Source organism: Protopterus annectens, chromosome 4.part0, assembly GCF_019279795.1.
Source record: "Protopterus annectens isolate FY-2018-M chromosome 4.part0, PAN1.0, whole genome shotgun sequence".
Classification (NCBI taxonomy): Eukaryota; Metazoa; Chordata; order Ceratodontiformes; family Protopteridae; genus Protopterus; species Protopterus annectens.
The window spans coordinates 1,596,779,879-1,596,804,758 of record NC_056733.1 but is presented as its reverse complement, the minus strand read 5'-3'; positions in this window follow the sequence as shown (position 1 = coordinate 1,596,804,758).

Below are 24,880 nucleotides of genomic sequence, written 5' to 3'. Positions count from 1 at the left end.
GGAAAAAGGGACATCTAGCAAGGGATTGTAAACAAAATAAGAAGTTAGCTACAGAAGACAAGGGAGATGAGGACTGACTATATGATGGTACACCATATGAGGGTCAGGAGTCATCAAAAAGAGACAATAAAGAAATGACAAATGTAAATGTGATAGAAGGAGTAGAGGAAGTGCAAGTAGACGTATAAGATACAGAAAATGAGATTTTAGATTTAGCATTATTGAGCCTTGAGCTCTACCTAGCAGACACAAAACCGGAAGTTACACTTCTGGTAGAGGGGAAGGAAGTTAAATTCCTGTGTGACTCAGGAGCATCGCGGACTCTGATACACCCCTCCAAGTTACCAGAACATTCAGAATCACCTGATTATATATTAGTGAAAGCTGCAAATGGACAGCTATACCGGGAACCACTTTCCCATGATATAGCAATAACTGACCCTGTTTCAGGGATGACTCAAAAGAGTAAAATTGTTGTTTCTGCAAACTGTCCAGTGAACCTATTAGGTAGGGACCTTATGCAGATATTTGGCATAGCAGTAGTTCCAACTACGCAGGGTATGGAGGCACAGCGACAAATGGATACTTTTGTGGTGCGACCGGAGGGTGAAACTTTTTACTGGTACAGCCAGGACTTTGAGAAAGGATGCGGAGATAGGAATCAAACCTATAATAGCAGCATTACTTAAGGAAGGAGTACTGGTGGAATCTCCTGATTCACCATGTAATACACCCTTATTTCCTGTTAAAAAAGCAAACGGGGAATGGCGTATGGTCCAAGATTTACAAGCTGTAAATGATGCAGTAATACCTAGAGCACCTACGGTGCCAGATCCACACACTTTGTTAAATGATTTGAAACCTCACCAGAAATACTTCTCTGTGGTAGATATCAGTAATGCATTCTTTTCAATACCTATACATCCTGATAGCCAATATTGGTTTGCATTTACATTTCAGGGGAAAAGGTATACATATACTCGACTACCACAGGGATATTGTGAGAGTCCAACAATATTCCCACAAGAAATGGTTAGTAATTTGGCGGGATTCACCCCACAGGGGGGTAGTCAGATTCTACTTTATGTAGATGACATCTTGCTAGCAGCCCCCACTCAGCAACAATGCAGGGAGGATACCATAGCACTATTACAATTCCTAGCAACACAGGGACACAAAGTAAACAAAAACAAATTACAGCTTTGGAAAAAGCAGGTTAAATACCTAGGATATGTAATATCCAAAGAAGGTAGAATACTAGATGAGGATAGAAAAACAGCGATTTTACAAGCACCCAAACCAACGACCAAGAAGGAAATGATGTCCTTCCTGGGAACAACCAACTTTTGCCGGAGTTGGATTCCAAACTATGCTTTGGAATCTGCTCCACTGACTGATTTGATATACAAAAAGCCGATGGCAGCACAAGATTTGTTACAATGGACACCTGAAGCAGAAATAGCTTTCTGCAGGTTGAAGCAATTGATAGCTTCTTCATTCGTCTTAGGACTACCAAACTATCATAAACATTTCTTTCAGACTGTAGACTGTAAGCTGGGATATATGACATCAGTGTTAACACAACAACATGGGGATAAGCAACGCCCCATAGCTTACTATTCATCACAGTTAGACCCAGTGGCGCGATCCTTGCCCCACTGTGTACAAGCAGTAGTCACAGCTGCAATGGCAGTACAGGCTTCAGCCTCAGTAGTGTTATTCCACCCTCTCACATTGAGAGTGCCTCATGCAGTCGCAATAATTTTACTGCAAGAAAAAGTAGCATATCTTTCTCCTGCTAGACACCTTTCCTGTATGACTATACTGTTGAGCCAACCTCATATGACAATTGAACGATGCACGACATTAAATCCATCAGCTTTGCTCCCAACCCCTGTGGATGGCACACCGCACAGTTGCCTGCAGGAAATTGAGCAGAAAACATTACCCAGACAAGATCTCATGGATATTCCCCTGGATAATGCCGAGGTGACATATTACGTGGATGGCTCATGCAGAAGGAGCCCTACAGGGAAAAATCTAGTGGGGTATACAGTAGTTACAGACACTGAAACCTTAGAAGCTCAATCCTTACCACACAACTTATCTGCACAAGCAGCAAAATTGATTGCCTTGACACGAGCTTGTACTTTAGCAAAAGACAAATGTGTAAACATATATACTGACAGTCAGTATGCTTTTTCTACTGTACATGTTTTTGCGTAACAGTGGAAAAATAGAGGGATGATAACATCTAGTGGCAAACCAATTAATCATGCGCAATTTATTTTAGATTTGTTAGAATCCATTCAGTTATCTACCAAAGTAGCTATTTGCAAATGCGTAGCTCATACGAAACAACAGGACAGAATTTCTAAAGGTAATGCGAGAGCTGATGCAGCTGCAAAGCAAGCAACTTCAGACTCAGAAACTTTTCTTCTAGATGAGGAATTACAACCCTCTGAAATTTTAGATCTAGAAATGTTAAAAACAATGCAGACGCTTACTACAAAAGCAGAAAAACAAAAATGGGAAAGACGAGGAGCAATCCTTGAAAACGGACTGTACATCTCTAAAGAAAAAAAAACAATTTTGCCGTCTAATCTGTTTAGATATGCAGGTTTGTTGAGCCAAGGGCAGTGCCATGTCTCAACAGGGGGGATGGTACAGTTAGTAAACCGAATATTCCAAACGTATGGATTTACAAATTATACAAAAAAATTTTGTGCGGCATGTCATGTTTGTAATAAACATTATGCACAAGGGGCATTAAAACCTAAACAAGGGAGTTTTCCTACACTGCCATATCCGTTTCATACCATTTGTATGGATTTTATAGAATTGAACAAATGTGATAACAGAAAGTACTGCCTTGTCATTGTAGATATGTTTTCTAAATGGGTGGAAGCTTTTCCGACCAGAAACTCAGATGCAGCAACAGTGGTGAAAGTCCTCATAAAGGAGATTATTCCTAGATTCGGCATACCAGAAAGGATTTATAGTGACAATGGCACACATTTTGTGAACCAAACCATACAGCAGTTTGGACGTTTCTTTGGGATTTCCCTGAACAACCATTGTGCTTATCACCCTCAGTCTGCAGGACTGGTGGAGAGGCACAATGGAGTCCTTAAAAATAAACTTAGAAAGTTAGTTAGTGAGACACAGAAGAACTGGGTGTACTGTCTGCCTCTGGCACTGCTGAGTATGCGAACAGTTCCAATTGCAAAGTGTTTAACTCATTTTGAAATGGTGTTTGGGAGGGCATATTATGTACTTCAGTGGAAAGCTCTCATGCCTGCAGAACAGGAGGCTGATAGTTCACTAGCTAGTCATATGAGGAAACTGTTAACAAATAAATCTCTTTTGCAGTTTAACTCTGTTTCAGATAAAGAACAGACCAGACCATTGGAAGTGATTCTAGCCCCAGGCACATGGGTCTGGGTGAAGGTAACAAAGAGGAAGAATTGGGCAAGCCTGAAGTGGGAAGGACCATACCAGGTATTACTGGCAACGCCTACTGCGGTCAGAGTAGCTGAGAGGACTTCTTGGATTCATTTGATGCATTGTAAACCAGTAAAGAACTTTCAACTTGATAAGAACATTGTAACTGTTACACAACAAGAACAAAATGACCAAGAATAGAGCAAATAGAAATGCAGAGCAACCTCAAAAAAGTTGCATAATCATCTTATTGATTGTACATTTATTAACTGTACTAGCGACAATTTTCTTTTTGTTGTGGTTTTTCCTTTTTTCAACCACACAAGTAAAGTTGGATAAACGTGATGAATCACCCATAGACTGGCATCCAAACGTTAACACGTACCTAGCAGTTAAACGTGTATATGCTGAGACTTTAAACATTTCAAACTGCTGGATTTGTACAGCTATACCAACAGCATATGGGAGACTGCTAATGTCCGCTATTCCTATAGGGATCAATGAGATTTGGGAAAATCTGCTTTTTGACACTACAACTGTGAGATCACAGGATAAAATAGCATTGTATTTACCTATTACACAAAAGGGGACTGTGTGTTTTTATAAAAACGATACTCTCCAGGTGGGCTAGAGTAACTGTGACATAACAATATCTTATAAATGTTATATTAAGACTAGTAGTGGGAATACTGTTTGCAATACTAACTATGATTCATATTTAAACTCAATGAAAATGACATTGAATGAAATGCAAAGAAATCCTGTTTTGTTTAAACAATTGTCAATCATAGATAAGAAAATGTTTCATGCAGGGCGAGTGCGTATTAGCACTAAAGTTGAAAACTGTTATTTTGTGTGTGGGAAAAGGGCATACAAATGGCTACCTGAGAAAAAGGTCCGGCAGTTGTTTTTTGGGTTACCTGGTTCCGGCCATACAACACACTGCGGAATTGCCTCTGGAAAAAATACGGAATGTAAGAGATGTTACCAAGAAAAGTGAAGATCCAATTGAGAAACCTGTGAATCCAGTAGGGCAAATTGAAGCAAGCTGGAAAGACCATAACTCCGTGAAGGACAAAGACAAATTGACACATATGGACTTGAGTGACGCTGTTATATATTGGGCAGGTATACTCCCAGCATATGGCACAGTAAAATTGATTTGGGAGCTGAGAAAACTGTCAAAACTTTTTGAAGTAATGAGTAATGCAACTTTTTCTGCTCTCAAATTAGTGACTGATGAACTAAATGCCATGAGAACTGTTGTGTTGCAAAATCGTATGGCTCTCGTCTTCACCCTGGCGGCGAGAGGTGGTACGTGTGCGCTGATAAAAGAGGAGTGCTGTTCTTATATACCAGACAATAAGCATGAGATTAATAACCATCTGGAGGTGATTCAGCAAGTGTCAGCCTTGACCAAACCAGGCCCAAACCCACTGATGGACTTTTTCCAGAATTTGTTTGGGGGAGTGGGGTACCATCCTAATGAACATTCTGATTGCCATTTGTGTAGGTTTACTCCTATTGGGAGCATGTATTTGTTGTGGAATTCCCTGCATGAAAAGATTAATTAAAGATGTCATAGATATGTCTGTCTTTGAAACCCTGTATCAAGACATTGAACTTGAAAAACTGGTTCCAAATGAAATTCTTTCCGAAGTCTAAACTGAATGACTCTCCTAACTGCAAGTCCTAAGTGGAAGAGGTTAGGAGAAGAAATAAAACTGTTTATGCTTTTGAGAACAGAATAAAAAGTATTAACAGGGGGGGAAATATTAGAAAAATATGTATTAATGTATATGTTTAGTGCTTATTAGAAGCAAAGAAGGGATTAATACATTTTTATTCTATTAATGTTATGACAAGAAAAATGAATTCATATGAAAATGCAGTGTGCTTTCTGCAAGTTGGCCTCTGAACCTGGCAGCTGCTAGCACAGCAAAAGTTAATGTTTATGCTTTCCACAAGTGATTATCTGCTGGGTCAGTAAATTAAAGTGTAAAATAATGAGAATCTTCTGCTCTATCCTGCTTGAACAATTGGCCTTGTACATGTTCCTAGATAACGCACAGCTGCAAGGAAGAAGTGATACATGAAACAAAGAGTTGGTTAGAGAAATGTATTGAGAATTGTATCTGCTATTGTGCTCAAATTAGCTTAGAACCTTGAGTGGCAACTTTCATAAAAGGACATTATAACTAACCAGGTGGCTAGCAAGGCCACGTTGTTTACCAAAATTCTTTTTTAAGCAAAATGTAGTATCAGCACCTCTGATGAATAGAATATTGTAAGCTAAAATTATGTAAAATAACTTGTGACTGACCACGTCAGTTTGGTAGACAATGGCTAACAAGAAAGACTATAAAAGTTGTGTACTTTCTGTTTTATTCAGACAAAATTCTGTACTTGTACGTTTTTTGCCTTCTGGTGTACACTAGTAAAGTACCTGAACCTGAACCTCCTGTGTATTGATCTTTTTATTACAGTATTTTTCATTTAACAACGATCTAGCTGAGAATCGAACTGGACAGAGTCTTACCGTGAGGCGACAACGCTACCGCAATACCACCACCGCGTATATATATATATATATATATATATATATATATATATATATATGTGTGTGTGTGTGTGTGTGTGTGTGTGTGTGTGTGTGTGTGTGTGTGCGTGTATATGCATATAAGTGTGTGTGTGTGTGTGTGTGTGTGTGTATATATGTATCATTGCGATGTTTAGTGCTTCCATATTGTACATTCCCTATGGTAGACTGACTGTTCTGCATGATATGTTACAGATATCATCCTGACATCTTACAGCTGAGATGGCTTACTGTTAACTTGTGGGTGTGTTGTGCAGGGTCGTGAGTTCAAGATTTGCAAGTGCTGGTTATTGTGTTGCAAGGCATATCTGTTCAGCTGTGGAGGAAGGTGAAATGGCAATAATTACAAGATATCCCTAATTTGGGTCCCTTCACCCCATTAGCAGTGTGTTTGGTCAGATGTTTTGCAATGAGAGTTTCAGAGTGTGGATCCAATGTGCGAATGCAATACACATTTACATATATATATATTTATATATATATATGTATATATATATATATAGATATATATATATATATATATATATATATATATATATATATATATATATACATACATATATATATACATATATATATATATAGACATATATATATATATATATATATATATATATATATATATATATATATAGACATATACCATATTTCTTTGTAAATAAGACCTAACCAGAGAATAAGGCCTAGCATGGTTTTCCAGAGTGGTCATGATATAAGCCCTACCCCAAAAATAAGCCCCAGTTAATATCGTCAACAACACACGATGGACGTGTTGAATTATAAAATAATATTATTGACACCCATTGACTGAGGTTATGATACTCTGCTCACCATTTTCAGACCATTCAGACACCCAACTTCTTCTCTTTGTGGAAAGTCATAAGATTCTTTCCCTGGGAGTCCTCCATGATTCTTACTGTAACCCTAATCATCACTCACACTTGACGGTTGAGATCATTGGCCCATAAACACTGGCAGGTGTACTTTGATCAGTCAAAGTACAGACAACATGCATAAAGTGCTTGCACTTGATAATGAACGGCTGTGGTTGTGCCCTCTCTTCTTAACCGGCGCCATTTTGTGTTGCCACTCCGGTCTCATAAGTCTTCAATTAACCCCTCCCCCCCAGACAAGATGAGTTCAAAAAGTAAGAGCTATTCCACTGAGTACAAGAAAGGAATAGTGGAGGACTCCTGGGGAAATAATCTGAAGGCTTTCTGCAAAGAGAAGAAATTAGATCTCCGAATAGTCAGAAAATGGAGTGCAGCTTACGATAATCTCAGTCAACAGGCCAACGAGGGACATGCTAAGAAGTGCAAGTGTGGATCAGGTCGGCAACCATTATTTCCTGAGCTGGAAGACATAATCTGTGAGTGGATTGCTAACAGGAGAGCAAAGGCTTTGGTTGTGCGCAGGGCTGATATTCAAGCATTTGTCCTTGCAATGGCACCACAGTTAGAAATTTCCCCAGAAGAATTCAAAGCATCACAACATTGGCTGGATGGCTTCCTTCAGCGATATGAACTGTCTCTAAGAAGATCAACAACACCATTCAAGCTGGAAGATACTGAAGTTATTAAACGTGCACTTGCATTGAAGTCCTTTGTTGATGGCATTGACGTTTCTAAATGCCAACTCTCCAACATGATTGCTATGGATGAAATTGCAGTGTTTGTGGGCCAAAGATCTCAAACAATAATTGATCAGAGGGGTGCCTCGTGAATCTACATTCCCTTCACTGATTACGAGAGTGCATGTGTTACCTGTATTTTCGCAATTCATCTAGATGGAAAGAAAACCCCACCTCTAATCATTAGTAAGGGCAAGAAAGATAAGATTGAATGTGTTTCAGGTATTTACATTCTTGAAACCAAAAAAGCCTGGTGCACACAAGCAGTTATAAGGAAGTGGGTCGATATAATGCTGCCACTTTTTTTGCGAGGTGGTGAAAGAAGTCTGCTAGTCTGGGATTCAGCCAGTGCTCACCAAGCTAAAGACATGAAAAAATTCCTTGCATGGAGAAGAATAGATCTAATAATGATTCCCACAGGAATTACTGCCTATCTCCAGATGTTTGATATTGCAATAAATAAGCCATTCAAGGACCATTTGCCCATGGAACTCAATGACTACATTGAAAATAGAATTGAGAGAAATCAGCATGGAAACTTTATGAAGCCTAGCCTGCAAGAGGTCATGACTTGGGTGAAAAATTCATGGGATAAAATCACTGACAGCTGTGTTGCCAATGCACTATGAGCAGGCTACTTGGACAAGCAGTGCTCATTTAAGGAGAGCTCTGTTGCTAGGCATGACAGATTGGGGCCAGTGGTTCTACAGGAAATGGAGTTGCAAGAAATTCAGGCCAAAATTCGGGGGTTGGACACTTATGACAATGTTCCAGAAGAAGATGACATGACTGTATTTGAATAACTGTGAAAGCCAAGGTGCAGATATTCTGAAGTTGAAATGTTTGTTGCACTGTTTATGTGTAATTCTCACACAACTGTTAACGCATTACTTAGAAATGTTGTCCAATAACAGAAACGTATGAAATAAATGTCAATTTGTGTACATGAATAAATGTCAATTTTTGTACATGAATAAATGTTGATTTGTTTTCATTAATAAATGTCAATTTTGTACATGAATAAATGAATAAAGGTAGATTGTTGTATGGTGCAGGTAAATAAGGTATTCCCTGATAATAAGCCCTAATACGTATTTCGGCTAGGGAAAGAGTATAAGACCCGGTCTTATTTTTGGGGAAATACAGTATTACGTATATATATATATATATATATATATATATATATATATATATATATCTATATATATATATATATATATATATATTTTTTTTTTTTTTTTTTAATTTATTTTACATTTGTTGACCGGGCTAGTCCAACTGGATATATATCCATTTTCAGTGGAGGCCCTGGGAGATAAGCTCCACATACACAAGAAAATTTAAAAAGGCATTGATACATTGCTCAAAAAAATTGGAAACAGAATGTATCAGTGTGTTGGGCATAATAACAAGAAAGAAATTTCCTGGTCTGAGCAGATGTTGAATTCATATCAAGAAATAGGACAGAGGTAACTAATTAATTATATAGTCACACAAAACATGACAACAAAAAAACACTACCAAAATAAAAAAAAAAACAACTAATGGTATGAACCAGCTATGGATATTTACACCAAATTTGAACAAGGCAAATATTCTACTGTAAAGTTTCTCAAGAAATCATAGGCTGTAACAGCTGTTGTTAAACATTCAAAGTATGTACAAGAATATTAAGTAACTGTATAGTCACATACACCTTATTATCAAAGGAGAAGAAGCAAGATTATATTTGTAAGAGGGCTAATATCTAGGGAAAGTTTAGATAGTTAGTCTGGGTTAACACAGGGGCATAACCAGTGTGATTTAAGATAGGGTTTTAGTTTGGTTTTAAATAAGTTGGTTGATGTTAGGGAGGTTATATGAGTAGGGAGGTTGTTCCAGGTTTTGCCAGCTGTATTAGAGAATAATGCGTCTCCAGCTGAATTGTTAGTTTTAGTAGTTTGTACTAGTAGTTTGTTAGCTGAGTGTAGGGTTTTCAGATTGTTATAGGGGGTGACAAGGGTAGAAAGTACTGGTGTGTTTGTTGGTTGATACAGAATATTATGGGCCACTATTAGTTGGTTCAACAGTATTAGATTTGATAATTCTAACCAGCCAAGTTGATTTAGATTGATACAGTGATGGGTTTTAAAGGTAGACCCGATTGCAAACCTGACAATATTGTTGTAGCAGGTAATTAGCTTGCTCATGTTCTTTTTACTTAGTTTAGTGTAGATAGGGGAGGTATAAAGTAAGGTAGAGATGAGGTGGGTATGGGCTATAGTGGTCCTGGCTAGTGGAGTCAGGAACGGTTTGATCCTGTAGAGGGAACCTAATTTTTTATTCTCTGTTTTTATAGTGTTATTTATGAGACTCAAAAATTAGGTTATTATCAATTAGTACACCAAGTAGTTTCATAGTAGGATCAGGAGATATGATAGTGCCATTGCTAGATGTTACAGTAAAGTTAAGTGGGGAGGCCCTACACATAGGGGTGAATAGTAGCATTTTTTTTTGGGGGGTTGGGTTCAATAGGAGACACCAATCCAGAAACCAGTTTTCAACTATGTTAAATATATTTTGGGTTAGGGACTTGAGTTCTAATGGGAAACTGGCTGAACATATAAGTGTGGAATCATCCGCATATTGGATGCAGGTAGCTTGGGGGATTACAGAATGAAGGTCATTTATAAAGATAGAGAAGAGGACCCAATATGGAGCCTTGAGGGACACCAAGGGTAACTGGGAGGTGGGAGGACAAGGTATTTTCCCAAAGTACAGCCTGTTGCCTATTATTTAGATAGGACTGGAACCACTGTATAGCAAGCGCATCCATTGACAGTTTTTAAGTATGTTAATGAGGAGATGGTGGTTAACCATGGCAAATTCTTTTGACAGATCAATAAAGAGGGCTGAGGATAGAGTGTCATTATTTTGATTTCTATTAATGCAGCCAGTGAAGGATAAAAGAGCAGAGGTAGTGCTATAAAATGGTCTGAATCCATGTTGGCAGGTGGCTAGTAGGTTTTTGTCTAGTAGATAGCATAAATGTTGCTTATGAATGCATTTCTCCATTATTTTTGCCAGTGGGGATAATATGGCTATAGGCCTATAGTTGGATAAGTCTTTGGAATTACCACCTTTGTGCAGGGGGATAATATGAAAAACTTTCCAGATTGATGGGATGGTTCCTTCAGAAATAGTTCTATTAATGAGGATGGATATGGGGTAGGCTATGGCTTTTGCTGCTTTTTGCAGATATGCTGCAAGTAGTAGGTCAGCAGAGAGTGTGGTGGGTTTAAGTTTCTAGATAAGGTTACAGACAAGGGATGTGGGAACAGGTTGAAAATGAAATGAGGGGGGGCTGTTGGAGTTGGCAGAGTAAGAGTGTATGCCACCAGGGGTTAACTGTTTGGCAGGGGATTGAACGGTTTCTGTGAAAAAAAGTGTTAAAGGAGTTGGCTATTTGAATGGGATTATCGTGGTCTGGGCCAGAGGGAGCAGGTGTGCTTGAGTAGCCTGGGTGGAGGAGTTTATTGATGCTGGACCAGAATTTCAGAGGATTATTTTGATGGGTTTGCTGAAGCTGACAGTAAACGTTTCTTTTATCAGACAGTATGGCTTTTTTGTTTCATTTCTTAGCTGTCTAAACTGTAAATGATCTGTGGGGCTTTTTGTTGAATGCCAGCTGGCCCAGAGTTTATTTCTGTGGTGGATGTTTTGTTTGGTAGTTTTAGACAGCCATGGGCTGGTTTAGTCCTAGTTCTAATTTTGTGTGTTGGGGCATGGCAATCTAGAATAGCTAAGAATTTTGAATTGAAGTAGTTGACTGCATCATCTAGTGGGAGGTGTATCAGTGGAGACCAGTCACAGGCTCTACATTTAGTTTGGAAGCTGTTAGGGTGAAAGTTTCTGTTAGTCCTTATTGTCCTGTAAATGGTAGGGTTTGGAATCTCAGTCTTGTATCCAATTAGAAAGGTGGGTGAGTGGTCACTTATATCTTTAGGGAGGGTGCCTGTTATATAAGTTTGTTGGTGACTATTAGTGAGAATCCAGTCAAGGGTGCTTTATTTGTTATTAAGTTTATTGGTTCTAGTAGGGGATGTAATGGTTTGGGTAAAGCCATATAGGTTAATATGAGTAGAAGGCTGCTAGATGAACAAGATTTCCAGTTTATATTAAAGTCACCAAGTATTATTGTTTCTTGTGGGTAGTTGGTTGAGAGCCAACTGAGTATAGCCTCTAATGTTTTAGTATTATTCCCTGGGGGGAGGTAGATGCAGATGATATATATGGATTTACATTTATTGAGCTGCATCCTGGAAATAAGAATTTCTGCATTACTAGATAGTGGAGGATTAGAGTCAATTGAGGTGACCTGTAGACCATTTTTATAAAGTATAGCTACTCCTCCATTATTCTTGGCATTACGGTCAAGTCTCAGGATATTGTAGCCAGGGGGGAATGACTACACTGTCTTATATTGCTAGCTTAAGCCATGTTTCAGTGAGACAGAGGATATCAAAATGAATGAACATCTATAAGGGCATGTAGGTGAGCAACCTTATTATTTGTGCTACGAACATTAAGATGAGCTATCAGGAGAGAGTTGGGAGAGCTGGTAAGCAAGTGTATGTTAGTAGGAGTTGGTGTGATAGGACTTGTGTTTGTGCTAGAATTTGGACCAGGGTTTGGGTGTATGTCACCATCTATAAGGGAGTGGACCTGTACTCTCAGGATGAGTTGTAGAAACTTATTAATTAGGTTCTGGGATTTCCTGGCTCTTGGGCTATAGTAAGTAATGTGTGTAAGTCTACGTAATTTGGCTGATAAATGCTTTGGTGGACAGGATGTGCTATTATGACTGTAGAGGTTTGCCTATTGGGGTAATGAAACCCTAGATGGTGATGGTGTTCATAGAAGGTAAATAAGTAAGGTATAGATAGAATGGTTAGGAGAGAGAATAAGAGTAAGAGTTTGAGGTAAGTTGGAACAGTTAAAGGAGGCATGGTAGGAGAAATTCAGTTGATGCTGGTATACAGGGGAATGTATGGATGGTTTACTAATAGAGATAACAGAAGAGGACTATTTATGATAAATTACTGGGATAGATAAAGATTGTTAAGATGAAGACTAATAGGGAAATGAGTATTAGCACTTTAAGGGGACTGGGCTTGTGATTGGTGGTAATGCAGTGGGGGTGTGGTAAGGCGTGTATAAAACTAGAAGCACTGGGGGCGGGTGAGATTTGGGGGCAGGGTAGGGGAGCGGAGTGAGCATGCAGGGCAAATGGAGTGGGTAGAGCTACAGTAATAGTGACCCCTAGGAGAAGGAATAATCAGTAGAGCAGCTTGTTAAGGTAAGTTATTGGGTGAGGGAAGGTAGGAGATAAAAATCTTACTAGTAGGGAGAGTAGGCAGAGTGATTAAGTAGTGTGGAGAGTAACAAAAAGGATAGTGTGGGACTACAACCTAAAACAAGATATAGAAAACTGGATGCCTGAAAGTAGTGTTCAGGGACAGTAGGATAGGTCTAGGAGAATGTCACCCTCTAGTGGACAAAGGCAATATAGCAGTAGTAAGGTCTAATGGAAGTGAGACTGTGAGGCAGCAGGTCTAGGGTTCAGTGAGGGAGGGTGTCAGATATAAACAGCAGATACAAGAGGAGAAGGTAGGCTGGTTCTAGGATCAGGTAGGTGTTGGCTGCTGGCTGTCCTGGCTAGTGGGAATAAAAATAAAAACCTACAGTATTACACACTGAAATGTCTACAGACAGTGGTTTTAAGGTACATATTTTCTTTTATTAGGTTTATTCCCTTGAGGGGCTAATGCTCAGGGAGAGGGTATGTTCAGTTCCTTAGTGTATGGAGGAGACAACAGTGATATTTAGTATCAGTTCACTATTCAGCAGACTGGGCAAATCCTCAAGTTAATACTGTACAGACAGGTTGGGCAGCTGGTAACACAAAGAGAGAGAGAAACAGAGTAGTGAGATAAACAGGGAGTGAAACACACAGTTAAACACACTTAGTAATCATAATAACAAACAGTCTAATGAACATAATCACATACTAGAACTATGGCCAATTGTTTTAAAACTCTACTATGTATGCCAAGTGTTAATTGCAGAGCTCTAGGCACAATTGCTGCAGTTCAGTATGTAGCAAGGTATCCAGAAGTAGCTGAGAAATACACAAAGCAACACTAATACAATAAAACATTAAGATGAGCAACACAGTTTGCATAGAACGCTACAAGCTAAGGGGAGTAAAATACACAGTTAGTATGAAATCAGAATCTTGATAGATACAGTAATATACATAGGCGCTACACAAATGTGGCATACTCTATCTAAAAATAGCTACCAAAGACACTATCAGCATAAATAGGATAAAACACCCTTAATCCACATCAAAAATCACTATCCCTTAGATAAATAGTGCAACGCAATAAATGCGCTGCATATATATATATATATATATATATATATATATATATATATATATATATATATATATATAGTATTTAGTTAAATCGTTACAGCATTTATAAAGAGAGTAAGGCACCATCAGTCAGTTAGGATACATAAACAATAATATAGGTTATATTCACACTTCCACCAGTCCGTTACAACCCATAAGGATTAGCTAGGATTATATTCAACACTCCACGAATGTGGAGTAATGCAAGCTAGAACGCTGTACAGATATAGCAGTATAGGTGAATACAAGGAATGTTTACCTTACTTAGGCAATCAACTGATAGAGCCCCATTAACACTGTCCTTCAATTGAATGGGGTTAGGCTATAATAATGCTAAGACGCTGTAGATTATTTAACGTTGTTAGTGTGCCTAAGACACAATTAGTTTAAATAGGAAAAAAAAAACCCTAATCAAAGTCTAAAATCACTATTGCTTGGATAAATAGAACAACGCAATAAACGTGCTATTTATATATAGTGCATAGTTAAGATAAGCAGTACCCAAAATGTTAACATACAATGCTTTAAATAGGAAAATATATATATATTATATATATATATATATATATATATATATATATATATATATATATATATATATATATATATATATATATATATATATATATATATATATATATATATATATATATATATATATATATATATATATATATATATATATATATATATAGATATATATATATACACACACATACATACATACATACATCTACATGTATAAATACATTTTCCCTATTGTTGAATGACTGTGCTGCATATGTTTGAGAAAATATCACATTTATGTGCAGCTCAAATGGTGTAGTGGTAAATTGCTGTGGCTTTGGTGTGCAGGGTCCTGGATTTGAGGCTTGCAAGGTGTTATTACTTTGTTGCTGGGCAGAAAAAGGGCTATTGGATACAGAGTGACTTAGGCACTTTTAAGCAGTTGTAAGTGGGTTTACACGACGGTAAGCAATGCTAACTTCCAGTTAAATATGCTTACCAACATTAGCCTTAAAGTGCTTAATCTGTGTAGGCATTGCTTAGTGTCATGCAAACAGGCTTACTCTCACTTACTACTGCTTAAAAGTTCTTATTCCCGCTTATCCCAGTGCTAATTTCTTTAAAAGAAAAGAAAAAGGGGTGATTTGAAAGTGGTAAAAAAGGGGGCATGCAGAGGGAAAGACAATAGGGAAAATAGCTAAGGATGTGCAGGACGGATGTAGGGAAGGTACATAGCTGTCCATTTCTTCTACAGCAACAGCTGTGTATATAAACTGAATTTGGAGGTATATTTGGACATTCAAACCACTGTGAAAGGGTTGAGGACAACAATAATATGTTGGGAAGCCAATTAGACCAGATTACATGTGTCCATTGGACACGTGTGTGAAATGGACAGCTATGTATGGGGTGAGATTTTTTTTGGGGGGAACAGATTGCCCTTTTTTTTAAGGTGAGAGTGGAATGTTGGGGAAGGATAGTAGGTATATTTGGGAAGGTAGGTTGGGTAGGAAGACAGACAAGACAGACATGACAGCATACAGGGGCAGTATATGACACATGTGGAGGGTAAATACCTTGGACGGGAGGAGTGTTTGGAAATCAGAAGCCCTTGAGCCCCAAATGGAAACAGTGGGACTGAGGTCCCCACCCATGGGCAGTCACCACTGCATCTTCACAGCCCCTGATGGTGGCTGTGCTGGGGGCTGGGTAGGATGGGCAGGCTGACCCTCTAAATGCACCACATGGCCCTCAGACTGGCGTAGCAGATCTCCAAACTTCCTGTGGAGCTCTCTACTCACCAAACCCTGGACCTGACTATGGGTGACAGTTTCCTGTCCATGCCCACTCCCGGGGTCGCAAGCCCCATCCCCTGAAGCAGTTCCACTCGAAGGTGACACAGAACCAGCGAATGTGGAGGTCCCAGGGTGGGTCCCAGATGTGCTGGAGCCCAGTGCCATGGCCAGATAAGGTGGGAGAGGTGGGTCCACTGGGACCGGCCTTCCCAAACGTGCTATGGTGTTGCAGTTTTAAAACATATGTGGATTAGTAATAGTCAACATAATCCAGGATTAGTTATAACAGCATGCATAGATATTCCCATTAATGCAAAACACCAGATTTGGATTTTGTAACCGTTGCATAGCAAACAGAACACATGCATATATGGAACCACAGTGGCCATTACAACGGCATGCAGGTTACATTGATAGCAACAGGCCACCAATGATAGTATTTCAACATGGAACATTAATAGAAACACATTTCAATATTTATTGAACAATAGGCCATATGTCCCAACAGTTGGTTTGGTGTAAACATACCCATAGGGAAGTAAATAGTGTGGGAAGAAATAGCCAGGGAATTGTTATGGCTAGGCTTGTATAGGCCATAGGGCTGATAGCCTAGTACCAACCTATGAACCTATGAACTTATGAACCATTGATTTGTGTATTTAGATTATTGTTGCATATATGGTGGGGGGGAGATGTCATTTAAGTTATATATCCTTGTAGTTCTCACAACTTTAATGATTATTGCTCTAATCATTAAGGTACAGGTATTATTACACAACCCTATGGCCTTGGTTTGGCCAGAGGTATGTTTGTAAACAAGTGTATACTTCAACTGTCTTATAGCTAAATTCTACATCTCTTACCTGGTATACCTGTGGAGGGAATGTTTGTTAACAGTATAATTTTTGAAGGTTTTGAGGTCTGAAAATCAGATATATGTCATTATTTGCTGCCTACAATTCTGAGATAATCCCACTGATTTGCCAGGGGAACAGGGTAACAGGCAGAAAATATGAGCCAATTATCTGGACATTCTGAACAAATCTGTACAGTTGAGAGGTATGATTATGCATACAGCTTACTATCACTCCCAAGATTGGATCCATGGCGTGTCTGCTAAAAATACCACAGTTTAAGTCACTGTAGTGTGCTATTTGGATATTGCTGTCTATCTCTTCACTTTTTTCTGTCTAGGTCTCTCTCGGTTGTACAATCTGACCTTGTAATTACAACAGTCTTATACAGACATTCCTAGACATTTTTATTATGTAGCACAGTGTGGGCAACAGTGGTTAATACAACATTACTATTCAGAGGATGCAACACTAAAAATGCCATACAATACCAGGGTAAACACAACCAGTCCAGGATTTAGAGCTTTATTGCCAGGCAGTTACAGTTTTATTTAAATATAACCTATATGGGACTATTATTGTCATATTGTCTGGTTTATTCAGTACAACCCTTACGCAAAACAGTTTTTATACCAGCAGCTGACTTTCTACTACTTTTATATTTATTTGGTATGACTACTACAAGAAGGATTGTTACTCACCAGCCTCGTATCGCAGCCTTTGCAGCCTACTCGCATGGGCTTCCTGATTCACAGCCTGCTCAGCTGCAGCTGTAAGGGAAATAGATAAATATTTAGCCATACCTATCCATCATATACACAGGCTGGACACTATTAAACAGTTAATGGTACAAGTACTTACACACCGCTGGGACATCACCCCTCTGCCTTGATTCTTGGATCCACTGGTCCAAGAGCTCCCTCTTCCTCCATTTCAGGTCAGCATAGTGGTGCCTGAGCTGCTCACCAGTCCGAGGGATACCAGTGGCACTGATGAGGTCACTGGTGAGATGGTCCTAGGCTTCCACTTTATGTTGGGAGCCTTGGTACTGGCTCTGCAGGAGTCTCTTGTCATGGTTTTTTACCAAGAGTCCTACCATGACCTTGGACTCCTGGATGTCCCAGCACTGCGCCCAGAAGTGCAATCCCTCTCTGACTCCAGCCATGCTGCCTACAGTGGGAAGGTGCAACCAGTTATGAGCTGTATTCCCACCTGTGGGGTTTAAATATGGCCGATTTCCTACCCTTTGCTGTGATTGGATGGTTTTGAATATGCTGATCTAAGCTAAGCTACGGGCAAACCTGCTTAGTTAAGGTTGGTATTGCTTAAAGGGACAGGTTCAGCACTGCTTACCAATGGGCAAATCCACTTAACTGGGCTATTCATTGCTTAGCAGTCATATTTACATAATTCTTACACCTGGTAAGCAGAGCTGTGCAATGCTTAGCATTGCTTATTTTTCATTTTATAGACTATCTGTTGTATGGCATTGATTCATCATTCATTACATATTATAAATTTGTTTACTGTCCCTGACATCCCCCAATGTGTTTTTATTACATTTATTCATGTGTGACTATACTGTATGGGGCACTTGTGTTTATATGGGGATTTCACAACTTCATTACACTGACACCTCACATCTGGACCTAATGCAGTACTCCAGTTAACAAATATATGTTGGTTAGTAGGTAATACAAAAAAATTGTTTGTGCACTGCTGTCACATTTAAAATGTGAATTGGTTACAGTGGGGATTGAACCAGGAATGGCTGCTCGTAAAGCGTACACTCTAACAACTGCAATATTGCAATACCACTTATGTTGGATGTCTCTTGCTATTTAACTTCTTGTGCTGTTTACGCTGGACTAAGTGTAGCTAAGCAATGGGCACACCTGCACAGCTATGCTTAAACTTTACCACATTTATAAAAAAAAGTTTTGTGTATCATTTTAGCTATACCCTTCAGAATATCCCTGCTAATGCTAAACCATGTACTTTTATCAGCTTTCTGCTTTGTGGTGGGCATACCTCTTAACCTCTTGAAGCAAAAACTCTGGACAAACCCTAAAATGATGGGGGGACAAATAGGGACAGATTTTAAATATTGCTCTTACAAACTTAGATAGTTGATATACTGATAGATCTTGCATTAGCATGGATTTTCTGAAGGATGTGGAGTCTTTTAAACTCAAATGTTTGTCATTATTTAATGACCAGTCCTCAGCTATTTTCCAAAAAGGTACAGAGTTTAGGAGGAACACACCAAAAATATGTGACAAACATTTGGACATTCTGCGGAAATCTGTATAGTTGAGAGGTATGTTAGTGATGTGTTGGGGGTGTTATAAGCGTTCTCTCTTATTTTAATTGCTGAAAGGCAATGCAGGGGCGTATGTATTCTGAGAGCTATGCTGCACTCGTACACGGCTCCTTGTAAGTTTAACAGCAGAGGCTGTGCGCCTTCATGAATATGCAAGCCATGCTGCCGTGCTGTACAGGAGCAGTCCCTGCCATGCAGGAATAACTTATTCCTGCACGGCTGCTTGCTGAATCCCAGGGATCGTTTATTCTCAAATTTTATGAAGTTCCTACTTTAACTTTCTCATCCATATTAAGTTGCAGTCAGTAATGATTGCAACTTCTCTGTTTCCATTTCACCAATTATGATCTCTTTTTCAACATTCTCATACAAGGTGACATAAATGGATTCAGTTTCTGGTAGCTGAAAAATCACTATGCTTTGCATATGAACGATATAAGCATTTCAGCAGGGTTAGCTAAGATTCCACTTTTATTATATATTAAATTCAGCTTCTCTTAATAACTCTTTAGCCTCCTGTTTAGCATTTATTCCAGTTGAAGATGAGCCAAAGTAGGTTAGCTTATGTCTACCACATGTACGTGTCTGAGAACACAAAACAGGGTTTCCTCCTGTTCTGTCTTCATCTTTTTTTTTTTTTTTTTTTGTGTGTTATTTTCCTGGAACTAGATGTTCAAGTCTTGAGCTAGTCAGGTATTTGTGATTGCACAGAAGCAAATGCTAATAATTAATTAACAGTTTTTACTGATGACTGCTCAGTGCTCAGGTCTGGCTTCCACTATGTAACACTGGAAAATCATTATTCATAAGGTACTTGAGTGATCACAAACATGCCAATGTTATTTAATCAAGGTGCACATATTGAAAACTTTTTTTTTTCAGTGGACAAGCACTCCTTGCAACTGCACCATCTCACAAACTTACCCTCGGATTCACTATCCTTCCGTGCAGGACTAGCTTAGTCCTGCATGGAAGCGGCCGTTTAGGGGCAGGACGGCAGTGCGTCATGCATATTAATAAAGGCGCACTGCCTGAGCTCCTAATCTTACATGGAGCATGTAAGAGTGCAGGGGGGGCATGTCTGAGAGCAGAGCTCTCAGAATATGCACACCCCTGCAATAAAGAACAGTAGACAATGAGCGAGACCGCTCATAGGTGTACGCATACCCCCAGCAACATCCCCCATGTTTACAAGAGCAAAAGTTAAAACAGCAAATATAAAAATGTTTTTTTTTTTTTTTATGAAACAGGTTAAATTTAACCATAGGTGTGTGGGTTTGCCCATCACTTAGCTACAGTTAATGCACCTTAAATGGCAGAAGAGGATACAAAGCAAGATATATGCAAATCAAGCAGTACAGTAATAGTGTAGTGGGCAGAGCATTCTCCTTGCAATCAGTCATTCCTGGTTCGAATCCCACTGCAGTACCTTCCATTTTCTATGTCAAATCACTTTATGATCAATATTGTTAGTTGCATAACCTACTAAATAACACATATCTGTGAACTGGGTACTGCATTAAATGCAGATGTGAGGTGTCAGTGCCATAACGTTGCAAAGTCCCCAGATAATACATGTGCCCCATGCAGTAGATGTACACATGGAAGGTAAAATGTGTAATGAATGATAACTCCATACAGCTTCCAAATCCCCCACCTTCCCAAGAACCAATACACATTACTGTCTAAATTAATGCAGTGGTAAACAGATGTAAGCATTAGCAAATAAGTGTAAGCACTATTAAGCAATACTAAGCGGGAGTAAGCATATGTAAGCACTAGTAAGTGGGTTTAAGCCCATTTGCGTGGGGGTAAGCAATGCACACACAGGTTAAGCAATATTGAAGCTAACTCTTCGTAAGCATATTTAACTGGGGTTAGCAATGCCTATCCTCGTGCAAACCCATGCAAACCCACTTATAAGTGCTTAAAATTTGCTTACTCGCTCTGTATCCAACAGCCACTGTTCTGCCCAGCAACAAAATAAACAGCCGGTGCAGATCTTGAACCCAAGACCCTATACACTATAGTCACAGTAGTTAACCATCAAGCCATCACAGCAGCACAAATATTGAGGTATCACCAAACAAATCCTCACTATAGTAAAATCCAACTGAACATGTTTATTTATTTTATTTTATTTTACATTTGTTGACCGGGCTAGGCTAGCTGGAGAAATTTCCATTTTCAGTAGCGGCCCGGGGACAAAATAAAGACTAGTAAACCCTTCAATGTTAAGTAGTACTAACGGGTTAATTCCTATGACACAAATACTATCTACATGACAAAGAAAAAAAGAAGAGAAGAAGAAAGAGAAAAGAACTTAATAGATATAGTCAAAAAAAAGTATGAGAAAGTAGTAGAGAGTAGAAAGTAAAAAAATAAAGTTAACACAGTGGGGAAGAAGAGTAAGACAAAAGAGGTAGTAGTGTGAAGGAGGAAGGGAAAGAAAAATTTTGTTTTTAGTAGTGAATTAGCTAGTCAGGTTTATTACATGAACAAAAGCCAGTTTGTTTGAAAAGAGGCAATGATGTAATCTTTGTTATGTTAGTAGGTAACAATTCCCATTTAGCCCAACAGGTAAAAAAAAAGTCACCAGCATTATTATTTGATTTTTTATGTCAGAATTTACTGGAGGGAGCGGAGAGTTAAGATTTTTATATGGGGTAATGAGTTGTGAGAGTATTGGGGTATTATTTAGTTGGTATTGTTTTTTTGGGGCAATGCAGGTTGGGTGGGTTATCGATAGTTTCTGAAACTCCCAGCCCAGCAGTTTTAAGTTTTTACAATTATGTGTGTTTTAAGGGGGGTAGCATTATAAGCGGGCCATGTTTATAATAGCAGGTTGCCAGTTTTTAAACTTGTTTTTTGAGAAGAGTGAAGATAGGGATAGGTGAAGCAGATAGAGAGAGAGTGGAAGGGAGTGGGCTAGATCCTTGTTCTAGAAAGGAAGGTGTGAAAAGGTCCACAATTGATGAGGGGATCCTTCTTTTCTGGATACTTGTTTTATGGGTTAATGATGTATGCAGGTCAAATGAGAATGCCTTGTCAATGTAATGATGTGTCTATTTTGATGTGTCAGGTGAGAGTTGAAGTGTAAGGGGAGAGAGATGTGGGTGTAAGGGAGAGATCCTGGTGTTGGGGGTAAAAGTTGGATTTTCTTTGCAGAGAATTTCTGGAGGATTTGAGAGAGTTTTGGGTGAGAGAGATAAGTTTCAGTGGTAGAGAGATGCTGAGCAGATGAGTGTAGAGTCATCAGCGTATTGAATGCAGGTTGCTGCTTGATTATAGTTTGTTTGAAGATCATTGAAGAGGAGAGAGAGAAGTCCAAGGATGGAGCCTTGTGGAACCACAATGATGGAAACAGGCAAGAGTGAAGAGGTGTGGTTATCCCAGAGGGACAGCTTTTTTTTCTATCTTGAGGTAATTTAAACTAATGTAATGGTTGGGATGTCGAATAGAGGAGGATTCAAGAGTATTATTAAGTAACAAGTGGTTATTAACCATGTCCAGCTGGTCAATGAAGAGAAGTCGGTTCTGATTAATGGTATCTACAAAAGCAAGCAGGGCAGGTGTGGTATCTGTGTGGTGGTCTAAAGTGATGCTGACAGTTTATTATGTATTATATTTGTGAGAGAGAGAGGAAGGGAAGGTGGATTTCTTTTGACATTGTCTTAGCCAAAAGGTGAGAGGAGAGATGAGAGAGGCGTAGTTGAGGTCAGTTGAGTCTTTGTGTGGTGTGATGTGAGAAGACCTTCAAATTTCGGGGATGATTCAGGGGGATGATTCCTTATTTGATTGTCCTATTATAGGATGCAATATAGCAAGCATTTTGAAAGATGGCAGCTTTTGGAGAAAGAGATGGGAGGGGTACATGAGTTAGTTTGGTTACGAGATGGGCAGCAAAATTGTGTTGGCAGTTGTTTAGCTAGATGAGTTTGTTGTAGTTCGATATAGAATTTCTTTTTGTCAGTTATTACTGCCTTTTTTAGTTAGGTAAGCTGTCTGTCGAAGTTTGTTAAAAAGTAATACTGCATCTTAGGAGAGGTGTTTTAAGGGAGTTTCAGTTACATTGCCTGAGTTTCAGTTTGAAAGAGGTCCAGAAAATGTTTGGAGGAGGGTGCATTTTTTCTAGTAACGTGGGGGTTAGTAAATCAGCTTATTCTTCTTGTTATAAAGTTAGAAGGAGGGTGGTCACTGATATCATCTGTTCCTTTCTTGTTTGTAATTATTTTTTACTCTGTTTATAAGTATATAATCTATTCTCTATTCTCTTTGTTTTTTGAGCCTAGTAGTGGAAGTGAGTGTTTGAGATTTGGAGTGAGGGTGATATATGATGAAGGATTTTTTCTTTTATTCCAGTCTATGTTCACGCGTCCTAGTATGATAGTTTCCTGTGTGGAATTGGTGTGAATATGTGAAGAAAAAAATCTAGGAGGGTAGTATATATTGAGGCAGGTATAGGTATATACAGATATGAAGGGATTTTTAATTTTTTGGGTTGGTATGGCTGGGAGGTAGTGACATTTATTTGATTTCTAAAGAGAATTGCAACACCACCACCTTTTCTTTTGGGGGGAGAAAGTCTTTACATATTGAAAGCCTTGGGCGCGATCTCGGTGTTCAGATGTCCTATTAAGAAGCTATATTGGTTTTAGTAATAGGTGCTAGAGGGAGGAGAGGAGGACCGGGGTTTAGGATGGATGTTAAAGGAATCACTATGCAGTCATATGTTCTATAACCTACTACATAACATAAATATGTGAACTGGAGTACTGAAGTAAGCCCAGATGTGAGGTGTAATTCTAAGAGAGTGTTAAAGTCCCCTATTAAACACAAGGACCCCATACAGTGTATGTACACATGAATCATGGATACCAGACATATATATAACATGTAATGAATAATAAATCAATGCCAAAAAGCAAATATAATGCAAAGTAAATATTAAGCAATGTTAAGCATTGCACAGGCCAGCTTAGTAGGTGTAAGCAATGTGTAGGCCAGCTAACTCAATTTGCCCAGTGGTATACCCCTTTAAACAATGCCAACCTTAGGTAAGCAGGTTTGCCCATAGCGTAGCCTTTTCAAAATCACCCAATCATAGCAAAGTGCAGGAAACAGCCTTACTTAAACCCACCAGACAGGAATACATCTCAGAACTGTTTGTAGCTTCCCCTTACAGGCATCATGCCAGGAATGGGAGAGGGAGTGTGCTTCTGGGGGCTGTGCTGGGGCATCCAGGAGTCCAGAGTCATGGCAGGACTCCTTGTCAAAGACCATAAGCAGAGACTGCTGCATGGCCAGTACCAGGGTTCCCAATATAAAGCAGAAGACTGGGACCATCTCACCCATGACCTCACCAGTGCCACTGGCATACCCTGAACTGGTGAGCAGTTCAGGCATCACTATGCTGACCTGAAGCAGTGAAAAGGGATCCCTTGGATCAGTGGATCCAAGAGGCTAGGAGGACAGGGCAGGTCCCAGTAGTGTTTAAGTATCACTCCACTACCTGTTTAATAATTGCCAGTGCATGTATATTATGGATAGGTATGGCTAAATATTCCTCTTATGTCCTTCACAGTGGCAAGTGAGTGGGCTGTGAACCAGGAGGCCCATGGCTGTCGCTTGGAGAGGTTATGACGTGAGGCAGGTTAGTAATACTCTTGCATGTACTGTCATAGGAAATAAATCTAACTCTATTAGTAAGTCAGTTGCCTGTAGAAAACCTGGTATTGTTTAAGGCAAGTACTACATACACTAGAGAA